This window comes from Pristiophorus japonicus, chromosome 15, assembly GCF_044704955.1.
Source record: "Pristiophorus japonicus isolate sPriJap1 chromosome 15, sPriJap1.hap1, whole genome shotgun sequence".
NCBI classification, from domain to species: Eukaryota; Metazoa; Chordata; class Chondrichthyes; family Pristiophoridae; genus Pristiophorus; species Pristiophorus japonicus.
This window is the reverse complement of record NC_091991.1, coordinates 160,574,809-160,586,781: the sequence shown is the minus strand read 5'-3', so window position 1 is coordinate 160,586,781 and position 11,973 is coordinate 160,574,809.

Here is an 11,973-nt window from a genome sequence, read left to right as displayed (position 1 = left end):
AGCCTACTCCTGCTCCTATTTCTTATGTTCTTATGTTCTAATTCCTGGTTTCAGCAGCAGTGGTGGCAGGGGAATTGGTTTCCAGATCCCTGGGTTAGAAAATGGGGACACGAAAATGTTTATTTTCCTAATTGCAATCTAATAACCCTTGCTGGAAGAGCATGTGTGCACGTACATACAGGCATCAAGTGTCAGCTGTGGCTCAGTGGGTAGCACTCTCACCTCTTAGTCAAATGGTTGTGGGTTCAAGTCCCACTCCAGGGATTTGAGCACATAAATTTAGGCTGACACTCCAGTATAGTGCCGAGGGAGTGCTGCACTGTTGGAGGTGCCGTCTTTCGGATGAGACATCAAGCCGAGGTCCCGTCTGCCTTCTGAGTTGGATGTAAAAGATCCCATCGCACTATTTCAAAGTAAAGCAGGGGAGTTATCCCCGGTGTCCTGGCCAATATTTATCCCCCAATCAACATAACAAAAACAGATTATCTGGTCATTATCACATTGTTGTTTGTGGGAGTTTGCTGTGCACAAGTTGGTTACACTCCAAAAGTACTTTATTGGCTGTGAAGCGCTTTGAGACATCCGGTGGTGGTGAAAGGCACTATATAAATGCAAGTTTTTCTTTCTTTCTATCCAGACTTATCTGTGATGCAGAGAATACAGCAGATAACTGGGGTATAGTATTAGGCAGTCCCTCGTATCGAGGATGACCCACTTCCACACCAAAAAGGGATGAGTTGACAGGTGTTTCAATGAGGGACCTGACATTCTAGGTCCCAAACTACATGTTGAAGGGTGTAAGATGCCTGTGCATGGATTCTTTTAACGTGCGGTGGCCGTTGCACACCAGCCACCACACGGGCTTGACAGAGCTAGGTCTTGGTCCAGTGGCAAGGGTTAACCAAGAGACCAAGCTCTGCTGCACGGATCTAGTGCGCACACATGCTCCTACTATCCATAGATCGCAGTGTGGGCTGGCCCGTGCTGCCCCTGGGCTCTCGCTTCTTCTGGGCCCTGAACCCTCGCCTCTCCTGGGCCCCGATCTCTCACCGCTCCTCCACCCCGATCAAAAATAGAGCAGTCAGTAACAGGACTTCAATTAGTCTCCTCTTATCTTGGAGACATCAAATATCTCTGTTATTTGAAATATCAAAATATTAAACTCCAGCCTAGTCGAAGGGTTACTAACATCAGCAGAAACAAACGCCAACTAACAGAATGAACATGATTCAGTAGGGATGTGAATAACAGCAGCAATAACAGCAGAATCCAACCCCTACAGTCACTTGTGAACTCGCTGGTGTCTCAGCAGGTTGGGTGACTGAGGGGATTCACTCATAAACTGGGGTAGACCGAGAATGAGATCCTTTACATCAGATCATACCAATCCTCCCAGCAATCCTTAGAGATTGCAGTGTGAAATCAGCAGAAGCCGTTTGGATTGCTGCCGAGCAGAATCCTTTTTCCATTGCTAAACTTCTGTCTGGCTGGAACATTAACTGTTCTGTTTAGTCCAGAGTTCCATGCATATGGGAATATGTGCAGGGAAAGAGCTCTCTCTTCAAAAGCTGGAAATTGAAATGTTTGGAGTGCAGGGAGAAGACAATTTCTGCTGTCTAAACATTCAAATCAAGATCATGTAGGTTTTCAATTGTCCAGGGGATCCAACAGAATCCTGAGCCCTTTGCAAAATAGGTTCAACACTCAATATGATGTCACACCATAGTGGCGTGAGGTCACCACCTCCTGGGAGTTCCACTAGGGTTGCCAACTTTCCCAGGATTAACAATTCATCCATCGGGCACTGCTGCTGGCAACCAGGGGAAAAGTACATTGCCCACATGGTTCACACCTGGGCTCTTCCATAGTGTAATATCTCCTTACGACATCACTAACAAACACACTCTACAAGATGGCTCTTAACCAGAAACTGTCATCTTGTGACTTTGCCACATGACCCTTTTATTATTTACATCAGTAGTTGCATTACCACGGTAGTCCAGTAGGTGGAGCAGCAGTCCACTAGGGGGCGCTCCATTACACATAGCCCTTACACTTAACTCCCAGCTTGCACTACCCAACGTGCCACTCAAGGCACTCTCTATCTTCAGCCTCACCGCTCCCCGGCTGGAATTTCTTCATGCCGGTCCCAGCGTGTCACCGTAAATCCGCCATAAATGGGCTTGCCGCATTTCCAGTGAAGTCATGGTACTAGAGTGGGGACTAACAACGAGGAAATTCCCTGTGCCCTTTTGATTGGTTTCTGAGAAATTCAACGGAGAGACGATCCTCATTTCCTGCGACAGATGAGTTATAGAAATTGTACACTCCTGTTCCACTCTGCCCCCATTGAGACCATTTTGTTAGTATGCAAAATTAACAAAGTTTGTAAATGCCAATGGCACTTTCAGGTTTAAAAAGTATATATACTCATGCATGTCTCTATGTTTATTAATATGTGGAAGCTGTTTGGTGCATTTATTACTTTGTACAGTCTGGAATTCCAGTCTTTTGCTTAATTAAGATGAGAAACTTCAGTGTCACATGCCTCCTTGTTTCTTGTGATGAAAATTGAGAGGTTGGTGGTCTGCAGTTCTGTCAGTTACTTTTGATAAAACTTTGGAAAATCAGGATTTAAGAAACGTCGAAGGTAAAATAAAGTAGATTATATCACCTGAACGCTGACATCTGTTAAGCGCTACAAGCCAAATAAGTTACTATCTTGGTATGATGCCAGTACTGACAGATGCACAGTATTGAACTGCATTAATTCAATTCCCAACCCCAAGAGACTTGTATGAAAAATCTGTATTGTTTTGAGTTTGAACTATTCCGGCAACACTCTGCTTTGCTGACCATGAGTATTATACATGCTCATAGTGGTGGCAAGCATGAATCACTGTGAGATAGCTTACCCAGCAGGAAAAACATTTAATTGCTTGTCGCAGTTGACCTTTTTCTCCGTTATTCTGAAAACCCCTTGAGCACCACAAATCCTGTCTACAAATAAACAAGACCTAATGTGCTGGAAGCCACTCCTCAATCAGCCAGCGGCTGTACGGAAAGGATGTATGATGCAGGAAGTGATGGGATTACTTGAGATTCCTCCAGTGTCTCCTCATTGCTTAATTAGAATAAATGTTTAAATATGTGTAAGCTGGAGTGATGCTGCCGTACGCCATTGTTATATTTTGCTGTGTGTGATCTCCGAGGCCCAGCAGCTCCAGCAGATGACAGCTAGGAAGTGATGCAAGCAGATAGGGGTGGAAGGGAAAGCGAGACAATTAAAAGAGAAATAATGAGTAGCCCGGCTAAAAAATTAAGTTTAAAGTCAGCTATCAGCAGAAGTAAGAAAGAACAACAAGCAGAGACCGACATATTTCCACGGGAGCCAAGAATAGGCGAGTAACCTAATCAATTGGAATGTGATCAAGGACGCCAAATCTCTTCAGTGTAAAGACATGTTCCTTTTGGTGTTACAACAGCCACACTGATAACAGTCCCAACAGTCAAAATATGTGATGTCAGGGAGTCAGGAGATTGAAACCTGAGCAAACAGGGACATTGTGTGTATGGTAATTTTTTAATTGGATAATAAGATGATGAGTGTAAGCTAATGATTGATTCAGTGAAATTCAGTAGTTTAGAATTGTAGAAAAGGGTATAAAAAGGGGCTTCGAATGGACAGCAGGTGCAGAAAACTTCAGAGGGAGGAGCCAGAGGGTGCAATTTCTACCCAGGGCATAAACAGGGTAATACAACTCTCAATTATACCTTGAAAACTACTGCTCAGATACTGCAATGTATCAAGTCTCACTGCCACCAATATGGGTCAACATCAAAACATTGGATAACAGGGTTAATCAAACCTAACAGAAAATAGGAACATTGTAAGCCAATATGTCCCTCAAGCTTGTTCCGCCATTCAGTTAGATCGTGGCTGATCTGTATCTGAACTCCATCTACCCGCCTTGGTTCTGTAAGGTTCGAAAATCCACGGCCGCATTTTATTGGAACACCCTAAGGACATGAAATCCAAGATGGGATCGTCCTATACATTTTAAATGAACATTTTTGGCCAAGTAAAATCCTCAGACCAGGCAGGCTGGGAAACGTGTGGGCGGATACAGACATTGTGGAGTCTGGCTCACAAGCGAGACAGAGGCACTGGCCAATCAGGGGTTGAGTCGGGCCTGAAGCGGGGAAATCCTCAACCAATGGGAACTACCTGGCCCAGTTCGAAAATATGACTCACCCCTAATCAAATTATCAATGTGGACCATCATCTACCTGATTAATATGGACAGTGGACAAATTCCTGAGATCACTGCGGTGATGGCCCATCAAAGGGGAGGCCCAAACCGATTGACTCCCAGGACTGTTACAATGGACCAGCAGACTTTGAGACACCAATGTACACTGAAACAATACCCCTGTCCTCACACCTACCTGTACCTGTGACATCTTCTGATTAAATATTCAAAGCTATCTCCCTGCCCAAACTTACACAATAGACCATCAACTGAGTTTGGCCGCGAAAAGGCTAGAACTAAGTTGGATACAAATATAGGACCTATGGAACCACCAGGAGGAGAGAAGCAGCTGGAGCAGTAGGACAAGGAGTCGAGGAGCAGTAGCAGTCACCGACAGACAGAAACCGAGAGAGAACGGAGACGAACTGTTACCGGCTGGGAAACCTACCATCGAACGGGCCCTGGACTCGACTTGTGTGCAGAATATACAACCCAACTACTGAGAGGCCCAACATCGTCTCAAGAAGCCGAGCCGCACACCGAACAACGCTCCGAGGCCAACCAGCTGAAGAACCGGAGACCGAAGTAACTGGGAGAGGCAACATTCACTCCAGCTACCCCGTAAACCAACCATCCTAAGGCTAAAAAAAAAATAACTGTCAAAAGGGATCGTAAGTATTATCCTGGGGTTTCTTTTCCCAACTGTCAGCCTAGGTCAGTCAGGTAAAAAGGGGGGTTTGGGTGGTGTTGGAAATGTCTTGTAAAGATAAAATTGTGTAAGGTTTTCGTTGTGTCCGTTTCTTCCCACAGATTTTCATAGTTTATAAGTGTGTGTCAGATCTGTGTTTTGATGAAGTTTGACCTTGTTGGAAACTTACCGTGGTTAATAAATTGGACTTACCCGTTTTTTTTTGTTCCAAGGGCCACTTGTCTCTGAATGTTTTGTTTTCCCTTGTGGAAGCTCATAATCCACCAAAATTCTGAGGTTAGAACCAGATAAGGGTGCTAGGGCACTTCGAAACCGCCAGTTTAGTGGTCAGCGAGCCATAAGCTGCTGGACCGTCCCCTAGAAGGGACTGAGAGGCCCAATATATCAACAGCCACCAAAGACCCCCGTAATTGGGCAGAGCAAAACCCCCCCAGAGTTCCATAACCCTTAATAATACGCCAGTCATCTCAGCCCCAGGACATCACTGCAGGAGTTTCCGCAGGGCAGTAAACTAGGCTCAACCATTTTCAGCAGCTTCAGTGACCTTTGCTCCATCATAAGGTCAGAAGTAGGGATGTTCACTGATGATTGCACAATATCCAGCTCCATTCGCAATTCCTCAGATAATGAGGCAGTCTGTACCCACTTGCAAAAAGATCTGGACAACATCTAGGCTTGGGCTAATAAGTGGCAAATAACATTTGCACCACACAAGTGCCAGGCAATAAGCATCTCCGACAAGAGTCTAGCCACCTCCCCTTGACATTCAATGGCATTATCGTCAACATCCTGGGGTTCACCATTGACCAGAAATTTAACTGGACCAGCCACATAAATATGGAGGCTACAAGAGGAGATCAAAGGCTGGGTATTGTGCAGCAAGTGACTCCTGAATCCCCAAAGCCTTTCCACCGCCAACAAGGTGCAAGTCAGGAGTGTGATGGAATACTCTCCACTTGCCTGGATGAGTGCAACTCCAACAACACTCAAGAAGCTCAACACCATCCAGGACAAAGCAACTCACTTGACTGGCACCCCATCTACCACCTTAAATGTTCACTCCCTCCTCCACCGGCGCAACATAGCTGCAGTATGTACTATCTACAAGATGCACTGCAGTAACTCACCATACCTCTACTGCCTAGAACAAGGGCAGCAGATGCAGGGGAACACCATCGCCTCCAAGTTGACCTTCAAGTCACACATCATCCTGACTTGGAAATATGTCAGCGTTCCTTCATTGTCGCTGGGTCAAAATCCTGGAATTCTCTACCTAACAGCACTGTGGGAGTATCTTCCTCTCACGGATTGCAGCGGTTCACCACCGCCTTGTCAAGGGCAACCAGGGATGGGCAATAAATACTGGCCTTGCCAGCAACACCCACATCCCACGAATGAATTAAAAAAATACCCTCACCCAACAAAAATCTATCAACCTCAGTTTTGACATTTTCAATTAACCTAGCCTCATCAGCTTTATGGGGAAAGTGAGGTCCAGATTTCCACTACCTTTTGTGTGAAGAATTGCTTCCTGACATCAACCTAAATGGCCTAGCTCTAATCTTAAGGTCCCTTTGCAATGTTCTGCTCTCACCAATACTATTTACTGTGCCAGCTAACTTGGTGTCATCAGAAAACTTGGATATATGGCTCTCTATTCCTTCATCCCAGTTATTTATAAATATAGTGAAAAGCTATGGCCCCAGTACAGATCCCTGGGGGGAGGGGGGGGGGGGGAGAGGAGGGCGGGGGCACTACTAGTTACATCATGCCAATTGGAGCACATACCCATTATACCTATTCTCTGCCTCTTACCTCCAAACCAATTCCCTACCCATGTCAATAGGTTGCCTCCAATTCTATGACCTCCCATTTTTGTAATCATTATCTTATGTGAGCATTATCAAATGCCTTCTGGAAGTCCATATAACATCCATAGACACTCCCTAATCTACCACATTAGTTACCTCCTCAAAAAAGTTCATTAGACATGACTTACCCATTACAAATCTATGCTGGCTCCCTCTGATCAGTTTATGCTTGCCCAAATGCTCACTCTGTCCCCAATAACAGATTCTAGTAACTTCCCATGGCGCTTCACAGGAGTAATATGAGACAATAAATTGGACACCAAGCCATACAAGGAAAAATTAGGGCAGGTAGTCAAAAGCTTGGTCAAAGACACAGGTTTTAAGGAGTGTCTTAAAGGAGGAAAGAGAGATAGAGAGGCAGAGAGGTTTAGGCAGGGAATTCCAGAAGGCACAGCCACTGATGGTTGAGCGATTATAATCAGGGATGTTCAAGAGGGCAGAATTGGAGGAATGCAGATATCTCGGGGGTGGAAGTGGGTGTAGTTGTGGGGCTGGAGGAGATGAGAGACATAGAGAGGGGTGAGGCCATGGAGGGATTTGAAAACAAGGATGAAAATTTTGAAATTGAGGCGTTGCTTAACCGGGAGACATCGTAAGTCAGGTTAGTTGAGTTGGATGGGAAGTATGAAAACCTGGTAAAGCGGAGTGCATTCTAGTGTTCCAGGGCTCTGGTGAAGGGACTTTTTACTTGTTAAAGGCACTATATAAATGCAAGATGTTGTTACTAATGCCACTTGAAATGGGGAGGCAAAGAATCACTTCTGTATAGCTAACTATTTGAGCATTAATTAGCAGCTCCAAATGGTTGACAGAATTATTTAATATTGTTGGGGGTCACTACAGGAAACAGAGCTAATCAATTGAGATTTGTTTTTGTCACATCAGGGGCTCCAGCAAGCAACACACTGATTGCTCATTATTGTCCTGAAAGGGTAGAAAGCACGTGGAAATCAGTTTCTGGAAAACCAACCTTATACTTATGGTTTGTACATTTGAAGCCATTACTGCTTCTTAGACTAGCCATTTAACAACCACATCCTGTGCTTGCGCTTCGGACGTTAATTTAGGGGATTCTTTTTAGCTTAAGCCTGTCTGCGGTTTATGTCAGCCATTGCAGCTAGTTTTCAGATTGCATTGTTAACCCCTTAATTCTTGAAGGACCCAATGTCCCACTTCAGTCCCCCCTTTTGATACTTGGCTACCCAGCCCAAGAATACCAACGTAATTCTGCTCTGTCCTGTGTCCCCTACCCCGCTCTGTAGTGATCAGCCACATGGTTTGGGGGACCCGGGATGTAACCTACATCTCAGAATATTTCAGGATGCTTGGCTAGTAATTTCCGCCGTTCCATAATCAACATCTTTGCTATCCTTTTCCTGCATGGCAAAAATAACCCAATTCCCCACTCCACTGCTCATCCTAACTGTATAACCACCAGTACGTGAGAAGCTATATGAATCCATGGATGGATATTCACATTCATTCCCCAATTCCATACATGTTTCCACCACTAAGTATCCTTTAGGGTTTCTTTGATGTCCTTCGAATGCTTTATGGTATCTTCCAAAATCTCTTGATAATGTACTTTTACTTTCTCAGTGTCCTTTTTCAATTGCATCAAATGTTCTTCAAGACGGGAATGCTCTGCCAACTGGATATCTCAAATTGTTTCATTTTATCATTCCATTCCGGGTTGTTCAAAGTAATGCTCTTTATGCGTTCCTCCTTTTGTGGGAATAGGTATCGATGGCCTATCTGGACCACAGCTTTGGGTGTAAAACAAAAATTAGGTTCTGGGATCGCACATATGACATTACCATGCTTGTACTCATTTTCCTTGGTAGATATGCAGTATGTCCCATCATCCTGGGCTGTCACCTCAGTCCCTCCCTGAATAAGGGGGCTGATTTCCAACGTGCAATTAACCATCTGAGTGAACCCGCATGTTATACTTTGCCCTCCTTCTATGGGGTGTGCACACACTATCACATCATCCAAATATTGCAGCCGTCGGTGTGCACCTCTTGGAATGAGCCACTTAGTTTCACTGCATATCATGGAATAAAACCCGGGATTGACCTTGTATCTTGCCAATGTTCCGTAGCGTCCACAGAGGTTCACCTCTTTGGTAATACAATTACTTGGGGACAAAAACCACTTGTTTTCCCTTACGAACATCACAGAAGGTAATACCGTCCTGAGTTCATTTGGACAACTGCTCATTACTTGTCCAATCGGGTTTTTTTTGTTTCATCTGGTTTACATTTTATCGGATGTTCCCTAGTAACCATGTGTCATACATTGCACATACAAGTTCTTTATATGTTTCTTGGGTTAGATCAATCGCATTTTATTGATGGTTTGGGCATGAGGCTCTCAGATTTCCTCGACTTGCAGCATTTGTCTGGTGACCTCGTCCCCTGTTTCTGACAACTGTGAAGTCAGATCGTTTCTCTTTAGTAAAAGGCTTCTCAAAAGTTGAGCTAAGTCTTGAACTTCTTGGTCTATACTGGAACATGTCAAATATGTTAACAGTTGCCACCCCCGCTGCATACCAATAGTGTGTGTCGATTGTTGTTAGACAATAGATAACATGAAAACTACACATCGTCTCGTGGTTCATTGTCGGACTATCTCGATCATATGCACCATAAGTATCACCTCGGCATCTAGCCATTGTGACTCTCTGTTCCCCATTTCACTTAATGCCCATTGTACTTGGTCCTCAATTGGTCCAATTAACTATCCAAATTCATATCATCCCTTTGTCAGTTACATTTTTTGCTCCTTTCTTAGTGATATTTACTTGCCTACACAAATCATCATCATCATCATAGGCAAACCCTTGAAATGAGGATGACTTGTTTCCACGCCAAAAAGGATGAGTTCACAGGTGTTTCAATGAAAATCCTAATATTCCAGATCCCAAACTACATCCTAAAGGATGGAAGATGCCTGTGCGTGGATTTTTTTTTAAACGCGGGGTGGACGTTGCACACCAGCCACTACACGGGCTTGACAGAGCCAGGTTTTGGTCCAGTGGCAAGGGTTAACCAAGACGACTGGAGACTTGCTCTGCTGCATGGACCCAATGTGCACACATATCACAGTGTGGGCTGGCCCGTGCTGTCCCTGGGCCCCTGGCTCCGAACTCACGCCTCTCCTGGGCCCCGATCTCGTCCTTCTACAGTCTCTCGCCTCTCCTTCGCCCCGAACTCACCACTCTTGCTGTATCTGCCCACGCTCCAATCACCGATCTGGACCTTGATGACGTCCCTCTTCACTGCCGTCGCCTTCCTGCACCAGCTCGCGCTGCTCCCTGAAGTAGTATGCTCCATGCCGCTCCTTTTATGGCCCCGGTCTGCCGCTGGTGTTCTCAGGCAGGTCGGGGCCTCCACACCGACGCAAATAAATACTTAATGACACCCGCACCCCAAGTCTCACAGTTTGGACTGGGGTAAAACAAACATTCCCGTCGCGATGGGGCAAGTCAGGTTGGTACCGTACTGGTATTCCCAGTGTATGGTGCTGACACAATATTCGCCCTTTCCTCTTTATACAGATTGTACAGGAAAATGCTGTTTCGCAATTACCTTCATGGTGCAGTTCCATGTTACCCCATCCCAATTAAACCTGTGTAGAGGCAATTGAACATGTCCTGAGCTTGAACATACCCAATTCAGCCTGGGGCTACACATGTTTTCCCCATCCACCCAGGTTATTGTGTCCTACTAAATTTTCTCAGGCATGATTGGGTAATACCATGCTATCTCGAACAGGGTGATGTCATTCTGTTCCTGTGAATGGCACTTGTGCCACCGGGTACCAACCTTCTGACTTGGCACAGAGTCTTAGTAAGTTGATTAAGTAGACATTGCACTCAGGTCTCGATCAGTTACCCAGAAAGAGAGCTTTCCCTCTGCAGGTTACCTTGAGCTTGTTCCACTAACCAAGATCCACACATTACTTCAAAGTTTGCCTGAAGTTTGTGGTATGTACATTTGAAGCTGTTACTGCTTCTTAGACTAGCCGTTTAACAACCACATCCTGTGCTTGTACTTCGGACGTTAATTTAGGGGATTCTTTTTAGCTTAAGCCTGTTTGCGGTTTATGTGTATGTGCCATCTCAGCTAGTTTGCAGGTTGCATTGTTAACCCCTTAATTCCTGAAGAACGCAATGTCCCACTTCAGAGGCCATATGATGAAACACCCAGAAATAAGTCCAACCAGAGTTGGAAACCCAAGCATGCTTTAACAAAAAGTTACTGAAGTTTTGAGATATTTTTGCAATTGGTTGTGTAAGCAAACTAAACCAGTGATTTATCTTTGATGTTTTGACTATTGCTTCTGTTAATCTTGTATCTCTTAATAAATCTAATTCATATTTAAAAGTCTAATATATGCAATTTATCAGAGTGCTATTTGTCCAACCACTGAAGAGAGTTGGAGTGTGCAAAATGGCTTTTGCAAAATTTATTGAGCTTATCAGCAATACAATAGGTTTACTATTTTGCATGGGCACTTTGTGCACAAAGTGACACTCTAGCTAATATAATAGGCCCTTTGCACTGGGCAAGGGAAGTAGTATCTGGAGAACTTCCAAATCATAGCCCTTATTTTGATGATCCACATGTTGCTTCTATTTGTGAAATTCAGAGCTCCCATTCTATTACTAACAGAAATGTATTCCTGGTAAAATTCAGATATCAGCAACTTAGATGCATTAAGTTGACCAAAGTATTCATTACTATTCTATCATACCCCACAATTGTAGTCTCATATAGTAAAGGGGCCACTTGATACCATTATGCACATCTAATTTACAATTTAATTGTTTTAGGATTTCTACTTAAAAAATCTTATCCTATGTCTCGCCTTTATGATCACAAAAGATCAACTTAAAAAGAACCCATGGCAATAATACAGAAGATTTTATCCTGCTCTGAAATACCTGTTGTCTGGATGACTGGTGGGTGGATGGGGTGGGGGAAGCAGTGTGGGCTATGTTTCTACAGTACACTCCTAGTTTTAGACTTTGAATTTTATTTTTTACAAAAGTATATTACTATAAAAATCAAGGTTAAACATAAAATTTAAATATATTACTGCATTTGCATCATAAGAATAATTTTTTTAAATT